Raw genomic sequence first — 11,624 nt, forward strand, 5'->3', positions numbered from 1 at the left:
TGGTGGGCTAGGAACCGTGGTTCACTTACTTCTTCCTGTATTCATAATAACTCTCACTAATTGGAAAAGCGATAATGTTGACTGATCCATAGATGCCACTCCCAAATTCCTCTCTGGCTTTAATGCCATCTGTCACCCTGAGAGAAAGAATTACAAAGGGCACAGAGTTAGGCCTGTGGGTTCAAACTACAGGCCACTATTTATGAAAAATGTATTACAGAATTCAGTGAGAAATGACTACATAGGTATTTTATGCCCATGAAACCATCTTCATGACTAAGTAAACCTGAGTTAGCTGCTTGCCAAAGCAGGAGCAGTCACCAACTTAACTAGAATTGCTGTCTCAGAAAAGAAAAGAAAATGCAAAATATTTATGAATTGGGAATCCCGCTGAAGCTGTAAATTGGGTGGGGCTTATAGAAAAGAATTTCAAACCAATATTTGAAAAATAAACAGCTATTTGGTACTTATTGCCTTAATTGGCACAGTCTGGCCACAGGCATGGTAGTATAAACCTCTAATTTCTGAACCTTGGAGGTAGAGGCAGGAAGATCATGGCTTCCAGTTCAGTCAGGATTTCATAGTTGTAAAAATATGGTGTAGTCTAATATTTATTTAAGTTGACTTTCAGAAACGTTCTGAAAAACACAATAAAATTACTTACAACTTGAAACTTCTTTGGCAATAATTCCCTGAACTAATAAAATGAAGTTGATGAAGCGTGTGGAATGATAAAGTGACATTAGCGGAACAACTAAATGACTTTGTTAATGTGGCCGAGTTGTGTGGCTCAAATGCCTGCAGACTGCAGCGTGTGTCCTGCTAGTTAGTGCTCTTCAAATCTGCAAGAGGGAGGCAAACCAGGAGCCGGGAAGCGTTCTCAGTTCAGTCCTGGGAGTCTCCCTCTGTGTCACCACCCTGCTTAACGCCTTATTGCTTTTGCTGACTACCTGGAGATCACAGTCAATTCTTTGCCCAGTGAGTGTTACTCTTTTCACATGATGTAGCAGATCTTTATATGTACAACATAGACTGACACTTTAAGGAATGTGGGAACACCACCTTGAGCAGAGACCCACTTCCCCTTCTGCCTGGGAGTAGGCAGCTGTAAGACAATGTTTAGTAAAAACATGTTTACTAAAAACGATACAATGTCTGGGGCAATAAGTTCCTGGAAAAGGCCTTCCCACGGAAACCGCCCTGACCTCGACCTTGTCCAAAGACTAACCGCACCTTCAAACCCACACACATCCACCTCTGGTGTCAGAGCAGAACCAGCCAGGGGAGAGGAGAGAGCAGAAGCTTCTCTGGTGGGAGCTTTTCTTAGGAGGTTTTCTTGAACCTTTTTGGAGCCTGTTTAAAGTTTTCTTTATATCGTTGAACAAGTCTCTGTGTTGTCAATCCCCAACACCCTCCGCACGTTCTCGGACACAGGCCGCGCAGCAGACGTGACAAAGGAAAAGTCTCAAGTTATTTGGAAGCATTCCATTGTCATTCCCACAACAAAATGGGATCAGAATACCACTCTGCTTAAAGCTTCCAACTGCCTCTTTTGACTTCTGGAAAACATTCAAACTTCTGAACATCCTTTTTGAACAGTATTTCCAAATTCCACTCTGGTGAGTGCAAGGATGCAGGCTACACATCCATAGGTCATAAACTCTGCAATTCCAGATTCTTGGCTTTCTCTTCCCTCATATCAAGGTCTTACAAGGAGAGTTGTTTCTTCTTTTTCCTTTATTAATCTTTTTATTTAAATTAGAAGCAAGTTTGCTTTACATGTCAATCCCAGCTCCCTCTCCATCCCCTTCTCCCCCACCCCCAAGCCTCCCAGCCCCCCCATCCTATGCACCCTCTGATCCTCCATAGGAGATCTTCAAAGTCTGTCATATCATCCAAGGCAGGGCCTAGGCCCTCCTCCATGTGTCAAGGCTGAGAGAGCATCACTCCATGTCGAATGGGTTCCCCAAGTCCATTCATATGCCAGGGATAAATACTGATCTAGTACCCAAGGCCCCATAGATTGCTGAGTCCTCCTCACTGACACCCAAATTCAGAGGGGTCTGGATCAGTCCCATGCTGGCCTCTCAGTCACCAGTCTGGGGTCCATGAGCTCCCCCCTTGTTCAGATCAGTTGTGTCTGTGGGTTTCACCACCCTGGTCTTGACCCCTTTGCTCATCACTCCTCCCTCTCAGCAACTCGGTTCCAGGAGTTTAGTTCAGTGTTTAGCTGTGGGTGTCTGTCTCTGATTCCATCAGCCACTGGATGAAGGCTCTAGGATGGCATTTAAGGTAGTCATCAATCTCATTGTCTGAGAAGGACATTTAATGTATCCTCTCCATTATTGCTTAGATTGCCAGTTGGTGTCATCCTTGCAGATCTCTGGAAATCTCACCCCAGACTGATGGCTGAAAGGCCAGCATGGCCACTGATCCAGATCCCCAGAATGTGGGTGTCAGTGAGGAAGCTTCGGCAATCTTTTGGGGCCTCGGGTAGTAGATCAATATTTATCCCCGGCATAGGAATGGACTTGGGGAGCCCATTCCACCTGGAGTGATGCTCTCTCAGCCTTGACAAATGAGGGAGGGCCTAGGCCATGCCTTGCATGATATAACAGACTTCAGAGATCCCCCAGACTTCGTAGGGTTTTACCCTCCCTGAGGAGCAGAGGGGGGATGGGGGGGTAATGGGGGGGGGCAGGGGAGGAGGAGAGGGGCAGGGAGCTGGGATTGACATGGGAAACAAGCTTGTTTCAACTTTAAATAAAAAAAGAAAAATAAACAAATAAATAAAAATAAAAAGGAATTCTAAAATGTTAGTAGTTTTTTAAGTAGTTACTAGGTTTTTAAAACTAAATTACTATTATAAATCCTGAAATATTTCCCCAAAATTGACATATTCATGCTTTATTGTATCATTTTTTAATAAAAAAGGCTTTTATGTGTACGGTGTGTGGCCTGCATGTCTTTATGTATACAATCTATATTCCTGGTGCCCACAGAAGTCAGGACAGCAGGTGTCAGTTCCCTGGAACTAGAGTATGGATTGTTGTGAGCTGCTATGTGGATGCTGGGAACCAAACCCAAGTCCTCTGAAAGATCAGTAAATGCTCTGAACTGCTGAGCCATCACTCCAATATTTGTGACGCTTCTAAGCAGCAATCTCCTTAGATGGGCATTGGTAGAAAATATTACATGCTAAACATATTCGTGTGTGTGTACCTGTGTGCAGTGATGGAGTTTTACCCCAATTCTTACACATATGAGGAAAATGCTCTGTGGCTAAGCCTCATCTCCAGACCGTTGCATGAATTTTCTATAAATAAGCATCTCTAGGTAGAAACGTCTGGAATACGTTGAGCTGTCTTTAAACTTTCAATCCCCTTCTGAAATTCCTGAGCATACATGCATTTTTACTTAAACATGTAATACTGATGGAGTATGGTGGCAACTTGTGGAAAGCAAGCCTGTGTCCTTCCTGACTTCTGAAAGACTGTCGGCCTGTGTGTGCCTCAACACCTTAGGAGGTTGTTTCAAGTCTCTGATTTGAATTCACTGAGATGTGGATTAGCTGCTGTTGTATGTTTGAACCACACTTGAGGTACAACTGGGAAGGAAGAAATGTTTTCCTACTTCTTATCAAGAGATATGAGGCTAGGTATAATGGATCATGCCTTTAATCCCAGGACTTTGGAGGCAGAGCCTGGAGAATCTTTCTGAGTTCAAGGTCAGCCTAGTCTACATAGTGAGTTAGCTCCAGGCCAGCCAGGGTATCATAGCTTGTGTCAAAACAAATTTATGTGCTCAAATGCGAGCTATTTCATAGTGTATTTGCAAGTCATCTTCCACTCTGCTTCCAGTCACATATCAGGATTAAAGTCCCTTTACTTCCTGGAGTTAAGTGGAGCAAGTCACATGTTCTAACTAATGCAATCTGAGAAGGGCAGTTTGCCAACCAGAGGTGAGACTAAGTGTCAACAGCTTGTGTGTCACTAACCAAGTTCCATTGTGTTTGGATACACCTTCCACAGATAATCTTAGTTAGACTCTTTTGTATGGTAACACACACCTGTAATCTCAGCACTTAGAAGGCAGAAATTGTTGGATTACATGTTAAAGGCTAGACTGGGTTACAAAACAAGTTCTAGGCTACACTAGCCTACATGAAGCAAGATCTTTTCTCAAGGAAAAAAAATGAAACCTTAAGGTTTCACAATTAACTTAAATATTAATTATCATAGAAGCAGTTAAATCTGTTGCATTATGTTGTAATTTAAATTTTTATTAATGTTTTATATAGTATATTTTGATCACAGTCTTTCCCTTCTCCCAACTCTTCCCATATCCTCCCAGTTTCCTATCCACCCAACTTCATGTCTTTGTCTCTCTCTCTCTCTCTCTCTCTCTCTCTCTCTCTCTCTCTCTCTCTCTCTCTCTCTCAATATCTGCTGTTTCCTCAACTGACCTGACAAGGGTTAACTCTTGAATCCCAGGCTGATGCCTGGTAATCCAGCATGGGACTGATCAAGACCCCCTGAATGGGGGTGTCAGTGAGGAGGCCTAGGTAATCTATTGAGCCTTGGGCAGTAGATCAGTATTCATCCCAAGTATACACATGGACTTTGGACTCCCATCCAACAATGTGAGATGCACTCTCACCCTGAACTCTTGGGGGAGGGTCTGGGCCCTGCCCTGGATAAAATGATAGACTGTGGACACCCCCATGGAGGGCCTCACCCTCCCTGGGGAAATGAGGGGATAATGGGGGGGTTGGGGGGAGGGCATGGGAGGAGGGGAGGGAAAGGGAAAGGGACCTGGAACTGACTTGTGAAGAAACCTTGTTTCTAATCTAAATTTAAACTTAAAAATAAATAATAAAAAAATCAAAAAAAGACAAAAACATATCTGCAGTTTCCTATAGCTGTTGTTTGTTTTAATCCAGGGTCTCCCTGTGCAGTCCTGGCCTGCCTGGAGCTTACTGTGTAGACCAGACTGATCTTGCACTTTCAGAGATCCTCCTGCCTCTGCCTCCTGAGTGCTGGGTCTACAGATGTACACCACCACTCCCAGTGTTGTGCTGCTGTATTTTGCAATAATGGTTTATTATCGTATATTCCAATGCAAAAATTAAGGCTAAATTGAGATTCTTAATATTTATAAGAGCTTACTTTTTTATTCACAAACCATTACTGAACAAAATATTCTTTCAAGTGGGCTTAATAATAATGAAAAACACCCAACTAGTTATTATATAATAATGAGTCTGAAAGTTATTGATCTTTAAAATCTCCTAATCAAAGAGATTATCCCTTCAGTAGTTTCCTTTCTTAGGGCAAGAGGTGTCTTTAAGTTCTAAGCGTAGCTTTCTCTGTGGCTCCAATGAGCTACATGCATTTTCCTTGCAGTAAAAATTGTTTCAGCAAAGCCTGTACACAAAGCTCCAACATCTGGGGAAAGAGCACCTGGTAGACTCTTTTGTAGTTTAGCAAGCAAACGAAAAAGTCCTATGTAGATGAAATCTTTGCTTTAGAAGTAGGTATGTGAGGAATCTTCCAAACCTTGACAAAGGAGAATACAAACTGCTTAGGCTGTCTATTTGTTTACTTAAATAATAAATGCTAAACTAGCCGTTTCTAAGTATGATTCTGTGGATATCAGTGAACCCACCAAATTATAACTTCCTTATATTTCAGGAAAGTTGTGACAACCTGAAGATACTTTGCTTTGTCTACCTGTAAGTCATCTATATATAAAGACATGTCACACTCCTAACTTTTAGGAAAGAGGGTTTTACTGCTCTTGCTGGTTTCATTTTTTTCTTTGTCATTCAAAGGGTTATCCCAAAGTTCTAGAATTTTTATGGTCTGTTTTGTTTAGATTTTCTTATGGTTACAATTTTATTGCAGTAAAAAGATACAAATCAGAGTCAGCTAAGGGCAGGTGCATAGGAAGGTACTATTTCACCATAGAAAAACTTCCACATGGGAAGTTTCTAGTGTCTTTACCCCATGGAGTCAAGATACAACCACCAACTTGGCACAATGATGTACACATGCAGAAAAATGCCTACCAAGGAAGATCACCCAAGCTTTTGTGTTCAAAGTATTTTCTAGGGTTTTGTTATGTAGGCAAAGTGATTGAATCACTGACCACTGGTTGAATTCAGTCTCCAGGTCTGTTCCCATCAGGATGATGCCACATGTCTCAAAATCACCACTCTCTAGTTACATGATTGGTCTTTGAGGAGTAGCCAGGCCCCAATCCTGTGTCATTTCATTGGTGTAAATTATTACTCACCTAGTGTCTTAGGGTTTCTATTGCTGTGAAGAGACACCATGACCACAGTAACTGTTGTAAAGGAAAATATCTAACTGGGGCTGCCTTACAATTTAAGAAGTTTACTTCATTATCACCATGGTGGGAAGCATGAGGACTTGTAGGCAGACATGGTGTCGGAGAAGCAACTGAGAGTTCTACATTCGGATCTTCAGACAGCAGGAAGGGAGTGACACACTGGGCGTGACTTGAGCATCTGAGACCTCAAAGCGTACTCCCAGTGACACACTTGCTCCAACAAGGCCACACTCCTTAATAGTGCCACTCCTGATGGACCTATGGGGGAAAATTATTCAAACCACCACACTAGTTAGTATAAGCCATAAGGGCTCATGGGTAACAGCAAAGTTATTTTTGTCACTTAAGAGATTTTCAGGACCACTCTCTTGAAATTGAAGAGAAAGGCCAGACAATTCCTATAGGTATAGCTTGATTAATAATTTTAAAAGTTTCAAGAATTCCATTCTCTGACCATCCCTTACCATCCTTTTTCTAATTTGTTTTTCTCTTTATAACTTGTGTAGTCCTTTAACATCACTAAGATTTCTTGTCCATTGACTCCCACCATGTTAAGTCACACCATTTTGGCAGCCAATCTTCTTCCCTTAATTTACTTATATTCACCTTAATCCACCCCAGAAAATTCTGTCATAGGATTTCCTTTTTCTCTTTGATTGCCTTTACTGAGTCAAAATCATGTACTTGTCTAAATCCAAGCTTCCAGTTGTTTATTCCAGGCCTGTAACTGTGAGATTGAATGTGGTTAGTGAAAGACATGCAACCTTGCTGATTAGTTTCCTTTGGGTTCCAAGACCTCAAACCTCTTGTAGGACCTCATGATACATATGAATATATATAGCTGTATCTATCTAATCTAGATCATGAGAAAGTAAATGAATGATTGTCTTTATATCTCATATCATACTTTAAATGTTTTGTATTCTTTTTATCAGCTAATAACTTCTACCTCTTATACTTTTTCCTTTCTTTCTAGCTAATAACCCCTATGCCTACTGTATAAAAACTTTAAAGGAGACTTCCATAGAATCACACTGTTATATTTACCCAATAACCTATTTCACCAACATTAGAAATAAATTAAAATTACTTCCTGGAAAAAGAATCTTATTAGAAACCTTTCATCAACTATCTATTTATCACTGGATTAACTGTAGGATATGGCACCAGGTACATCACTCTGCCTCCTTGATTCATCTTTCAGTGGATGGGATGCTTTTTCTTAGAGAAGAAGGCCAACACTCCAAGGTGTGTATTCTGAGGTAACGATTAAAACACAGAGTATGTGTTCTTTTATTATTTTTCTAGGTTGTTTTAGGATATTCTGAATCAGAGTAGTCTTGGAGTTCTACTCTTGGACATGCTTACTAAATTGTCATGGAATATCTTGAGGTCGAGCTCAAGAATCTACAGTAGCAAGTTCCCCAAAGTGATGTTTGTATACAGTAAAGTCCTCTGTGCTTATTGAAAGATGTCAGAGGCAAATTTAGTCAAAAGTGTAGACTCATTCATGATTAGGAATGAGGGAGTACAATGTACTCTAAAACTCAGGTATCCTTTTTCAGTGATATTAGTTGCTAGTGTAGGTTTTGTCTTTGCCTTTTAAGATTTTTTTGTCTTTATGCTCTGCTTTTAGTACTAATATAATTTTAAAAATTCATCTTTTTTTATTTTTGTACTTTCAGATTTTATTAGGATTCTTTCTTGTGACACAGTAGAAAAAGCATTAGCTTTGGAATCAACGTGATTGTACATTCCATTTCAGCCATAATAGGTGTATGATGGCAGAAAATTCAATAAGTTTGTGATTTTCAAGTTCCTCATCTGTTAAATGAAGATAATGTCTGAACTATGAGTTTTTCATTAGGATCCAACACATAGAGACTTACAGTCTTATTTTCATTCTTTTCCTTTACAATTTGTAGTTAATTTTTGTTAAGATAGATTTAACTTGACTAGAGACATTTGTCATGCTCAAATTCCCATTTGTGTTTATATTTTTTCTAATAGGCAGTTTGACATTGAGTAAATGTGTTTTTCTGCTTAATTCATTGTTCTTTCTATTCATAGTACACAGTAGTAATCTATCTCTTCATGTAAGGACACCTGCATCAAAGTAGCAAACTAAGAAACAGTCCTGCTCAAATCATCGTACTCCTCATGTCCTTCAAACAAATGCTTCAGTCTAGTTCCAGGGTACAGCAGACACGGTCTTTACCCTCAGGTATCTTAGATTACTCAGTGGGAAGACATTGCCAAGTGGAAAGGTACATAAAAGCAGGTTTATTTGCATTAAAAGCTGCTTTAGAAGAGTTGCTGAAGGTATATCGTGAGTTTGTCAAGCCAAGAATGTGTGCTAATGCAACTCTTTGGAGAACAGTCAACTTCAAGTGAAATAAAGGTTTCCATCAGGATCAAAGTTAGATAGCATGGCCTGCTCCTGTGTTTAAGTCAATAGGTGAAATAATGCTGGTTTTCTCTAGATATTTATCAATATCTACTGTAAAGTCAAAGGACATCAGGTGGACAGTGATAGTCAGTCTTGTCAACTCATTGCTCTAAGATGTACCCAGATTAATAAGGCATAATAAAGTTTGAGACAGTAAGATCATGGGAGCTCTGACAAAGTCAGTCATTAAGGTATTATCATTTAATTAATCATTGAAGGCATTCATAATATGATGGCACTATTGGAAAGTTGAGGAGTGGGACTTGGGCCTTGAAGTTACTTACTTGGGCTCTTCCTGTATGCTCTAATCTCTGGTTCTTGTTGACCAAGAAGTGAAGGAAGTAATCTAGCCCATGTTCATTTGCACCATCTGCTATTCTTCCCAAAGAAGACCATGCTTCCTTATCAAGTTGTTCTATAACAGCAACAGAGAAAGTAGCACAGAGACCCTCCTTTCTGACGTTGGAAAATATTCCTGTGAATAACTTTGGAGGATACAGTACTTAGTGTTTACTTGTAATCATTATAATAGGCAAACAGAAAGTCCATTAAAATTATGAAATTGGACCAGAGAGATGAGATGGCTCAGTGGTTATGAGTACTTGCTGCCCTTGCAGAGGACTTGAGTTTGGTTCACACAGCACCCATGTGGTGGCACATATCCGTTTGTAACTTGAGTTCTAGGGCATCCAACTCCTTCTTCTGGACTCTGTAGGCACTTACATACATGTATGCAAACACTCATACACATACAAAAAATAAATGTTTAAAAATTATGAAAACAATGAACTTTTCCCTCTTTTTTCTTTTCCTTTTTAATTGAAAAATAGATTTCCCCTCCCTCTACTCCTCCCAGCTGCCCCCACCTCCCCTCTGCCCCAGATCTACTCCCTTCCCAACTACTCTTCAGAAAAGACAGGCCTCCAAGAGACAACAACCAAACAGCAAAACAAGATAAAATAAAACACGGTGAAATAACTCATACTGAGGTTGAACAAGGCTACTGAATAGGAGGAAAAGAGCTCTAAGAGCAGGCAAAGGAGTCAGAGACACACCTGCTCCCATTGGTAAAAGTCTCAAAAAAAACCACTAAGCTAACAGCTATACCATATATGCAAAGGACCCGATGTAGCCCCATATAGATCCTGTTCTTGCCGATTCAGACTCTAAGTCAATGTGAGCCCTGCTTAGTTGATTGGTGGACCATGTTCTCCTGGTGTCCTCCATACCTTCTGATTCCTACAGTCTTTCCTTCCCCTCTTCTGCAGGGTTCCTCAATTTCAGAGGGGAGGGAACTGATGGAGACCTCTAATTTTAGATTCTCCCTCTGCATAGTGTTTGGCTATGAGTCTCTGCTCCAGCTCCCATCAGCTGTTGGAGAAAACCTCTCTAATGACAACTGGACAATACACTCATATGAGTATTGCAGAATATCATTAGGAATCATGTTTCCTTTTTGCCACATGGTATTAGATTACACATTATAAAATAATCATTTTTACATTGTTTCTAATTGTCATCCAGAGAATACTGGATGTGTTTCATCAGGGACAGTAAAATAGAATACCAAACACAATTGGTGGTATGAGTAATATACTGCTTTAAAAATTTCAAATTAAGTTAACTTGCAGCTATAAAATGAAGATATATTGACCAATGACAGGCCACATATATGACAATGATCTCATAAGGTTATAATGGAGCTTAAAAGTCTTCTCACTGACACTCACATTTGGGGGGTTCAGATCAGTCCCATGCTGGCCTCCCCACTGTCGCTCTGGGGTCCAAGAGCTCTCCCCTGTTCAGATCAGCTGTCTCTGCTGGTTTTGTCAGCCCATTCTTTGCCAATTTGCTCATCACTCATCTCTCTCTGTCACTGGGTTCCTTGGGTTCAGTTCAGTGATTAATTGTGTGTTTGCCTCTGCTTCCATCAGTCACAGGATGAAGGCTCCCGGATGGTTATAGACATCAAGTTAATTATCAGGAATGGGCATTCGAGCCTGGGCAACCAATGGGGCCCTGAGCTGTGGATCAGTGTCTATCCCTGGAATACAAACAGTCATCGTGTGCCTATAGCACAAAGAGAGATGCTCTCTCAGCCTGGACTCTTAGGGGAGTGCCTCACCCTACCCAGAGTGAAATGACAGACTCTAGATGTCCCCTGTGTGGAAGGATTTGGCAATAGGGTGGGAGGGTGGGGGGGAAGGGGAGTGCCGGAGGAGGGGAGGGAGAGGGAACTGGGATTGGCATGTAAAACAAGCTATTTAAAATTAAAATAAAAAATGATAAAAAAAAAAACAGAAAAAAAAGTCTTCTCACTGCCTTAAGGACACAGCACAATGCTTTCCTCACAGGTGATAACTGGTTAGAAAAGCAAAGCCTACTGCCCTACTAGTCCTATAAAACATAATTAACTTGCTCATGATTATCTACCCTCTGCACATGACTTGCTACCTCTCCTCAGTTCTGTATGTCCGACTTCATCAGAATCTCCTGGCAAAGTCAGATTCCTTCCCAGATCTCCTGTCTCTGCCCAGAAGTCCTGCCTATCCTCTCCTGCCTAGTTGTTGGCCATTAAGATCTTTATTTAAACAATCAGAAGATGCCTTAGGCAGGCAAGGAAGGACAGAGACGCATCTGCAAACAGTGTGATCAAGTATCCTGCAATAGTACATGGTAAGTTCTTGTGTTCCTTATTGTATTTTCATCGTTGTTCTAGACTGTGCCCCTACTTGCTAACCTTTTGTTGTGGACACACTGTAATACACTTGCAACAGCTCCATACATCAGTGCTTCCTTCCTTTCTTGAATTCATAGATTT

This window comes from Mesocricetus auratus, unplaced genomic scaffold (assembly GCF_017639785.1).
Source record: "Mesocricetus auratus isolate SY011 unplaced genomic scaffold, BCM_Maur_2.0 Super-Scaffold_100020, whole genome shotgun sequence".
Classification (NCBI taxonomy): Eukaryota; Metazoa; Chordata; class Mammalia; order Rodentia; family Cricetidae; genus Mesocricetus; species Mesocricetus auratus.